General features: G+C 40.3%; 21 non-coding genes and 2 pseudogenes across 21 annotated transcripts; all 23 read right to left on the reverse strand.

Annotated features, from left to right (window-relative positions):
- Positions 1-98: 98 nt before the first annotated feature.
- On the reverse strand, positions 99-214 carry LOC128281098 (5S ribosomal RNA). The gene has a single exon (XR_008271313.1). It is a non-coding gene; the product is annotated as a 5S ribosomal RNA (ribosomal RNA).
- Positions 215-394: 180 nt separating this feature from the next.
- Positions 395-509, reverse strand: LOC128281109 (5S ribosomal RNA). The gene has a single exon (XR_008271324.1). It is a non-coding gene; the product is annotated as a 5S ribosomal RNA (ribosomal RNA).
- A 176-nt stretch (positions 510-685) lies between these two features.
- Positions 686-804, reverse strand: LOC128280951 (5S ribosomal RNA). The gene has a single exon (XR_008271169.1). It is a non-coding gene; the product is annotated as a 5S ribosomal RNA (ribosomal RNA).
- A 500-nt stretch (positions 805-1,304) lies between these two features.
- On the reverse strand, positions 1,305-1,421 carry LOC128281065 (5S ribosomal RNA). Its single transcript, XR_008271280.1, has one exon. It is a non-coding gene; the product is annotated as a 5S ribosomal RNA (ribosomal RNA).
- A 196-nt stretch (positions 1,422-1,617) lies between these two features.
- On the reverse strand, positions 1,618-1,736 carry LOC128280934 (5S ribosomal RNA). The gene has a single exon (XR_008271152.1). It is a non-coding gene; the product is annotated as a 5S ribosomal RNA (ribosomal RNA).
- Positions 1,737-1,915: 179 nt separating this feature from the next.
- Positions 1,916-2,034, reverse strand: LOC128281018 (5S ribosomal RNA). The gene has a single exon (XR_008271235.1). It is a non-coding gene; the product is annotated as a 5S ribosomal RNA (ribosomal RNA).
- A 176-nt stretch (positions 2,035-2,210) lies between these two features.
- Positions 2,211-2,329, reverse strand: LOC128280940 (5S ribosomal RNA). The gene has a single exon (XR_008271158.1). It is a non-coding gene; the product is annotated as a 5S ribosomal RNA (ribosomal RNA).
- A 178-nt stretch (positions 2,330-2,507) lies between these two features.
- LOC128280996 (5S ribosomal RNA) lies at positions 2,508-2,626 on the reverse strand. The gene has a single exon (XR_008271213.1). It is a non-coding gene; the product is annotated as a 5S ribosomal RNA (ribosomal RNA).
- Positions 2,627-2,805: 179 nt separating this feature from the next.
- Positions 2,806-2,921, reverse strand: LOC128281076 (5S ribosomal RNA). The gene has a single exon (XR_008271291.1). It is a non-coding gene; the product is annotated as a 5S ribosomal RNA (ribosomal RNA).
- Positions 2,922-3,098: 177 nt separating this feature from the next.
- Positions 3,099-3,217, reverse strand: LOC128281046 (5S ribosomal RNA). Its single transcript, XR_008271263.1, has one exon. It is a non-coding gene; the product is annotated as a 5S ribosomal RNA (ribosomal RNA).
- Positions 3,218-3,395: 178 nt separating this feature from the next.
- LOC128281040 (5S ribosomal RNA) lies at positions 3,396-3,514 on the reverse strand. The gene has a single exon (XR_008271257.1). It is a non-coding gene; the product is annotated as a 5S ribosomal RNA (ribosomal RNA).
- A 171-nt stretch (positions 3,515-3,685) lies between these two features.
- On the reverse strand, positions 3,686-3,804 carry LOC128281053 (5S ribosomal RNA). Its single transcript, XR_008271269.1, has one exon. It is a non-coding gene; the product is annotated as a 5S ribosomal RNA (ribosomal RNA).
- Positions 3,805-4,007: 203 nt separating this feature from the next.
- On the reverse strand, positions 4,008-4,126 carry LOC128281120 (5S ribosomal RNA; annotated as a pseudogene).
- Positions 4,127-4,343: 217 nt separating this feature from the next.
- LOC128281007 (5S ribosomal RNA) lies at positions 4,344-4,462 on the reverse strand. Its single transcript, XR_008271224.1, has one exon. It is a non-coding gene; the product is annotated as a 5S ribosomal RNA (ribosomal RNA).
- A 180-nt stretch (positions 4,463-4,642) lies between these two features.
- LOC128281087 (5S ribosomal RNA) lies at positions 4,643-4,762 on the reverse strand. The gene has a single exon (XR_008271302.1). It is a non-coding gene; the product is annotated as a 5S ribosomal RNA (ribosomal RNA).
- Positions 4,763-4,938: 176 nt separating this feature from the next.
- On the reverse strand, positions 4,939-5,057 carry LOC128281157 (5S ribosomal RNA). Its single transcript, XR_008271369.1, has one exon. It is a non-coding gene; the product is annotated as a 5S ribosomal RNA (ribosomal RNA).
- Positions 5,058-5,235: 178 nt separating this feature from the next.
- LOC128281131 (5S ribosomal RNA) lies at positions 5,236-5,352 on the reverse strand (annotated as a pseudogene).
- A 180-nt stretch (positions 5,353-5,532) lies between these two features.
- Positions 5,533-5,651, reverse strand: LOC128281029 (5S ribosomal RNA). The gene has a single exon (XR_008271246.1). It is a non-coding gene; the product is annotated as a 5S ribosomal RNA (ribosomal RNA).
- Positions 5,652-5,830: 179 nt separating this feature from the next.
- On the reverse strand, positions 5,831-5,949 carry LOC128280985 (5S ribosomal RNA). The gene has a single exon (XR_008271202.1). It is a non-coding gene; the product is annotated as a 5S ribosomal RNA (ribosomal RNA).
- Positions 5,950-6,125: 176 nt separating this feature from the next.
- Positions 6,126-6,244, reverse strand: LOC128280963 (5S ribosomal RNA). The gene has a single exon (XR_008271180.1). It is a non-coding gene; the product is annotated as a 5S ribosomal RNA (ribosomal RNA).
- Positions 6,245-6,424: 180 nt separating this feature from the next.
- On the reverse strand, positions 6,425-6,543 carry LOC128281266 (5S ribosomal RNA). Its single transcript, XR_008271479.1, has one exon. It is a non-coding gene; the product is annotated as a 5S ribosomal RNA (ribosomal RNA).
- A 178-nt stretch (positions 6,544-6,721) lies between these two features.
- On the reverse strand, positions 6,722-6,840 carry LOC128280974 (5S ribosomal RNA). Its single transcript, XR_008271191.1, has one exon. It is a non-coding gene; the product is annotated as a 5S ribosomal RNA (ribosomal RNA).
- A 175-nt stretch (positions 6,841-7,015) lies between these two features.
- On the reverse strand, positions 7,016-7,134 carry LOC128281348 (5S ribosomal RNA). Its single transcript, XR_008271556.1, has one exon. It is a non-coding gene; the product is annotated as a 5S ribosomal RNA (ribosomal RNA).
- Between the last annotated feature and the right edge of the window lie 252 nt (positions 7,135-7,386).

Genomic DNA, 7,386 nt, shown 5'->3' on the forward strand with positions numbered 1-7,386 from the left:
AATAACGCTTTGAGTGATTTATTCCGTAAATAACTAATTAGTTAAACGATGAGATATTAAAAAAAATAGAAAAAAATCTAATGAGATATAAAATTGGAGGGGTGCAACACGAGGACTTCCCAGGAGGTCACCCATCCTAGTACTACTCTCGCCCAAGCACGCTTAATTGCGGAGTTCTGATGGGATCCGCATTAGTGCCGGTATGATCGCACCTGCCAATTCTTGCGTATTCTATTTATATAAAGGCTACCCCTGATCGCGCTTGAGCCTCGAATTTGAATTTAAATACGACCAAATAACGCTTCGAGTGATTTATTCCGTAAATAACTAATTAGTTAAACGATGAGATATTAAAAAAAATAGACGAGGTAATCTAATGAGATATAAAATTGGAGGGGTGCAACACGAGGACTTCCCAGGAGGTCACCCATCCTAGTACTACTCTCGCCCAAGCACGCTTAATCATGGAGTTCGATGGGATCCGCATTAGTGCCGGTATGATCGCACCCGCAATTCTTACGATTCTATTTATATAAAGGCTACCCCTGATCGCGCTTGAGCCTCGAATTTGAATTTAAATACGACCAAATAACGCTTTGAGTGATTTATTCCGTAAATAACTAATTAGTTAAACGATGAGATATTAAAAAAAATAGAAAAAAATCTAATGAGATATAAAATTGGAGGGGTGCAACACGAGGACTTCCTAGGAGGTCACCCATCCTAGTACTACTCTCGCCCAAGCACGCTTAACTGCGGAGTTCTGATGGGATCCGGTGCATTAGTGCTGGTATGATCGCACCCACAATTCTTGCGTATTCTATTTATATAAAGGCTACCCCTGATCGCGCTTGAGCCTCGAATTTGAATTTAAATACGACCAAATAACGTTTCGAGTGATTTATTCCGTAAATAACTAATTAGTTAAACGATGAGATATTAAAAAAAATAGAAAAAAATCTAATGAGATATAAAATTGGAGGGGTGCAACACGAGGACTTCCTCTCGCCCAGTGAGGTCACCCATCCTAGTACTACTCTCGCCCAAGCACGCTTAATTTATTCCAGCGGAGTTCGATGGGATCCGGTGCATTAGTGCCGGTATGATCGCATTAGTGTGGGTATGATCAAATTCTTGCGATTCTATTTATATAAAGGCTACCCCTGATCGCGCTTGAGCCTCGAATTTGAATTTAAATACGACCAAATAACGCTTTGAGTGATTTATTCCAGTAAATAACTAATTAGTTAAACGATGAGATATTAAAAAAAATAGAAAAAAATCTAATGAGATATAAAATTGGAGGGGTGCAACACGAGGACTTCCAGAGGTCACCCATCCTAGTACTACTCTCGCCCAAGCACGCTTAACTGCGGAGTTCTGATGGGATCCGGTGCATTAGTGCTGGTATGATCGCACCGCCAATTCTTGCGCATTCTATTTATATAAAGGCTACCTATTTATATAAAGGCTACCCCTGATCGCGCTTGAGCCTCGAATTTGAATTTAAATACGACCAAATAACGTTTCGAGTGATTTATTCCGTAAATAACTAATTAGTTAAACGATGAGATATTAAAAAAAATAGAAAAAAATCTAATGAGATATAAAATTGGAGGGGTGCAACACGAGGACTTCCCAGGAGGTCACCCATCCTAGTACTACTCTCGCCCAAGCACGCTTAACTGCGGAGTTCTGATGGGATCCGGTGCATTAGTGCTGGTATGATCGCACCCGTCAATTCTTGCGTATTCTATTTATATAAAGGCTACCCCTGATCGCGCTTGAGCCTCGAATTTGAATTTAAATACGACCAAATAACGTTTCGAGTGATTTATTCCGTAAATAACTAATTAGTTAAACGATGAGATATTAAAAAAAATAGAAAAAAAATCTAATGAGATATAAAATTGGAGGGGTGCAACACGAGGACTTCCCAGGAGGTCACCCATCCTAGTACTACTCTCGCCCAAGCACGCTTAATTGCGGAGTTCTGATGGGATCCGGTGCATTAGTGCTGGTATGATCGCACCCGTCAATTCTTACGCATTCTATTTATATAAAGGCTACCCCTGATCGCGCTTGAGCCTCGAATTTGAATTTAAATACGACCAAATAACGTTTCGAGTGATTTATTCCGTAAATAACTAATTAGTTAAACGATGAGATATTAAAAAATAGAAAAAAATCTAATGAGATATAAAATTGGAGGGGTGCAACACGAGGACTTCCCAAGAGGTCACCCATCCTAGTACTACTCTCGCCCAAGCACGCTTAACTGCGGAGTTCTGATGGGATCCGGTGCATTAGTGCTGGTATGATCGCACCCATCAATTCTTGCGTATTCTATTTATATAAAGGCTACCCCTGATCGCGCTTGAGCCTCGAATTTGAATTTAAATACGACCAAATAACGTTTCGAGTGATTTATTCCGTAAATAACTAATTAGTTAAACGATGAGATATTAAAAAAAATAGAAAAAAATCTAATGAGATATAAAATTGGAGGGGTGCAACACGAGGACTTCCCAGGAGGTCACCCATCCTAGTACTACTCTCGCCCAAGCACGCTTAACTATGGAGTTCTGATGGGATCCGGTGCATTAGTGCTGGTATGATCGCACCCGTCAATTCTTGCGTATTCTATTTATATAAAGGCTACCCCTGATCGCGCTTGAGCCTCGAATTTGAATTTAAATACGACCAAATAACGTTTCGAGTGATTTATTCCGTAAATAACTAATTAGTTAAACGATGAGATATTAAAAAAAATAGAAAAAAAATCTAATGAGATATAAAATTGGAGGGGTGCAACACGAGGACTTCCCAGGAGGTCACCCATCCTAGTACTACTCTCGCCCAAGCACGCTTAACTGCGGAGTTCTGATGGGATCCGCATTAGTGCTGGTATGATCGCACCCGTCAATTCTTGCGTATTCTATTTATATAAAGGCTACCCCTGATCGCGCTTGAGCCTCGAATTTGAATTTAAATACGACCAAATAACGTTTCGAGTGATTTATTCCAGTAAATAACTAATTAGTTAAACGATGAGATATTAAAAAATAGAAAAAAATCTAATGAGATATAAAATTGGAGGGGTGCAACACGAGGACTTCCCAGGAGGTCACCCATCCTAGTACTACTCTCGCCCAAGCACGCTTAACTGCGGAGTTCTGATGGGATCCGGTGCATTAGTGCTGGTATGATCGCACCCGTCAATTCTTGCGTATTCTATTTATATAAAGGCTACCCCTGATCGCGCTTGAGCCTCGAATTTGAATTTAAATACGACCAAATAACGTTTCGAGTGATTTATTCCGTAAATAACTAATTAGTTAAACGATGAGATATTAAAAAAAATAGAAAAAAATCTAATGAGATATAAAATTGAAGGGGTGCAACACGAGGACTTCCCAGGAGGTCACCCATCCTAGTACTACTCTCGCCGAAGCACGCTTAACTACGGAGTTCTGATGGGATCCGGTGCATTAGTGCTGGTATGATCGCACCCCAATTCTTGCGATTCTATTTATATAAAGGCTACCCCTGATCGCGCTTGAGCCTCGAATTTGAATTTAAATACGACCAAATAACGTTTGAGTGATTTATTCCAGAATAACTAATTAGTTAAACGATGAGATATTAAAAAATAGAAAAAAATCTAATGAGATATAAAATTGGAGGGGTGCAACACGAGGACTTCCATGGAGGTCACCCATCCTAGTACTACTCTCGCCCAAGCACGCTTAACTGCGGAGTTCTGATGGGATCCGGTGCATTAGTGCTGGTATGATCGCACACGAGGACTGTATGATAAAGGCTACCCGTCAATTCTTGCGCATTCTATTTATATAAAGGCTACCCCTGATCGCGCTTGAGCCTCGAATTTGAATTTAAATACGACCAAATAACGTTTCGAGTGATTTATTCCGTAAATAACTAATTAGTTAAACGATGAGATATTAAAAAAAATAGAAAAAAATCTAATGAGATATAAAATTGGAGGGGTGCAACACGAGGACTTCCCAAGAGGTCACCCATCCTAGTACTACTCTCGCCCAAGCACGCTTAATTGCGGAGTTCGATGGGATCCGGTGCATTAGTCTTTGGTATGATCGCAGCCTCGTCAATTCTTGCGTTAAACGATTCTATTTATATAAAGGCTACCCCATCCTAGATCGCACGCTTGAGCCTCGAATTTGAATTTAAATAAAGGCTACCCTCGATCGCGCTTGAGCGACCAAATAACGTTTGAGTGATTTATTCCGTAAATAACTAATTAGTTAAACGATGAGATATTAAAAAAAATAGAAAAAAATCTAATGAGATATAAAATTGGAGGGGTGCAACACGAGGACTTCTCAGGAGGTCACCCATCCTAGTACTACTCTCGCCCAAGCACGCTTAACTGCGGAGTTCTGATGGGATCCGGTGCATTAGTGCTGGTATGATCGCACCTGTCAATTCTTGCGCATTCTATTTATATAAAGGCTACCCCTGATCGCGCTTGAGCCTCGAATTTGAATTTAAATACGACCAAATAACGTTTCGAGTGATTTATTCCGTAAATAACTAATTAGTTAAACGATGAGATATTAAAAAAAATAGACGAGGACTTCTCATGAGATATAAAATTGGAGGGGTGCAACACGAGGACTTCCCAGGAGGTCACCCATCCTAGTACTACTCTCACCCAAGCACGCTTAATTGCGGAGTTCTGATGGGATCCGGTGCATTAGTGCTCGGTATGATCGCACCGTCAATTCTTGCGCATTCTATTTATATAAAGGCTACCCCTGATCGCGCTTGAGCCTCGAATTTGAATTTAAATACGACCAAATAACGTTTGAGTGATTTATTCCGTAAATAACTAATTAGTTAAACGATGAGATATTAAAAAAAATAGAAAAAAATCTAATGAGATATAAAATTGGAGGGGTGCAACACGAGGACTTCCCAGGAGGTCACCCATCCTAGTACTACTCTCGCCCAAGCACGCTTAACTGCGGAGTTCTGATGGGATCCGGTGCATTAGTGCTGGTATGATCGCACCCGTCAATTCTTGCGCATTCTATTTATATAAAGGCTACCCCTGATCGCGCTTGATCCTCGAATTTGAATTTAAATACGACCAAATAACGTTTCGAGTGATTTATTCCGTAAATAACTAATTAGTTAAACGATGAGATATTAAAAAAAATAGAAAAAAATCTAATGAGATATAAAATTGGAGGGGTGCAACACGAGGACTTCCTAAGAGGTCACCCATCCTAGTACTACTCTCGCCCAAGCACGCTTAATCATGAGTTCGATGGGATCCGGTGCATTAGTGCTGGTATGATCGCACCTGTCAATTCTTGCGCATTCTATTTATATAAAGGCTACCCCTGATCGCGCTTGAGCCTCGAATTTGAATTTAAATACGACCAAATAACGTTTCGAGTGATTTATTCCGTAAATAACTAATTAGTTAAACGATGAGATATTAAAAAAAATAGACGAGGACTTCTCATGAGATATAAAATTGGAGGGGTGCAACACGAGGACTTCCCAGGAGGTCACCCATCCTAGTACTACTCTCGCCCAAGCACGCTTAATTGCGGAGTTCTGATGGGATCCGGTGCATTAGTGCTGGTATGATCGCACCCGTCAATTCTTGCGCATTCTATTTATATAAATGCTACCCCTGATCGCGCTTGAGCCTCGAATTTGAATTTAAATACGACCAAATAACGTTTCGAGTGATTTATTCCGTAAATAACTAATTAGTTAAACGATGAGATATTAAAAAAAATAGAAAAAAAATCTAATGAGATATAAAATTGGAAGGGTGCAACACGAGGACTTCCTAGGAGGTCACCCATCCTAGTACTACTCTCGCCCAAGCACGCTTAACTGCGGAGTTCTGATGGGATCCGGTGCATTAGTGCTGGTATGATCGCACCCGTCAATTCTTGCGCATTCTATTTATATAAAGGCTACCCCTGATCGCGCTTGAGCCTCGAATTTGAATTTAAATACGACCAAATAACGCTTCGAGTGATTTATTCCGTAAATAACTAATTAGTTAAACGATGAGATATTAAAAAATAGAAAAAAATCTAATGAGATATAAAATTGGAGGGGTGCAACACGAGGACTTCCTAGGAGGTCACCCATCCTAGTACTACTCTCGCCCAAGCACGCTTAACTGCGGAGTTCTGATGGGATCCGGTGCATTAGTGCTGGTATGATCGCACCCGACAATTCTTGCGCATTCTATTTATATAAAGGCTACCCCTGATCGCGCTTGAGCCTCGAATTTGAATTTAAATACGACCAAATAACGTTTCGAGTGATTTATTCCGTAAATAACTAATTAGTTAAACGATGAGATATTAAAAAAAATAGACGAGGAAATCTAATGAGATATAAAATTGGAGGGGTGCAACACGAGGACTTCCCAGGAGGTCACCCATCCTAGTACTACTCTCGCCCAAGCACGCTTAACTGCGGAGTTCTGATGGGATCCGGTGCATTAGTGCTGGTATGATCGCACCCGTCAATTCTTGCGCATTCTATTTATATAAAGGCTACCCCTGATCGCGCTTGAGCCTCGAATTTGAATTTAAATACGACCAAATAACGTTTCGAGTGATTTATTCCGTAAATAACTAATTAGTTAAACGATGAGATATTAAAAAAAATAGAAAAAAATCTAATGAGATATAAAATTGGAGGGGTGCAACACGAGGACTTCCTAGGAGGTCACCCATCCTAGTACTACTCTCGCCCAAGCACGCTTAACTGCGGAGTTCTGATGGGATCCGGTGCATTAGTGCTGGTATGATCGCACCCATCAATTCTTGCGCATTCTATTTATATAAAGGCTACCCCTGATCGCTTGAGCCTCGAATTTGAATTTAAATACGACCAAATAAAGTTTCGAGTGATTTATTCCGTAAATAACTAATTAGTTAAACGATGAGATATTAAAAAAAATAGAAAAAATCTAATGAGATATAAAATTGGAGGGGTGCAACACGAGGACTTCCCAGGAGGTCACCCATCCTAGTACTACTCTCGCCCAAGCACGCTTAACTGCGGAGTTCTGATGGGATCCGGTGCATTAGTGCTGGTATGATCGCACCCGTCAATTCTTGCGCATTCTATTTATATAAAGGCTACCCCTGATCGCGCTTGAGCCTCGAATTTGAATTTAAATACGACCAAATAACGTTTCGAGTGTAGTACTTGAGAAAAGAAAGGACAAGGTATTTCATGCTATCTACTATGCAAGCCGTACTTTGACAGATTCACAACTAAATTATACCAGCAATGAGAAGGAGCTACTAGCTGTGGTATTTACCTTCAACAAATTCAGAGCTTATTTAGTAGGCACCA

This window comes from Gossypium arboreum, chromosome 9, assembly GCF_025698485.1.
Source record: "Gossypium arboreum isolate Shixiya-1 chromosome 9, ASM2569848v2, whole genome shotgun sequence".
NCBI classification, from domain to species: Eukaryota; Viridiplantae; Streptophyta; class Magnoliopsida; order Malvales; family Malvaceae; genus Gossypium; species Gossypium arboreum.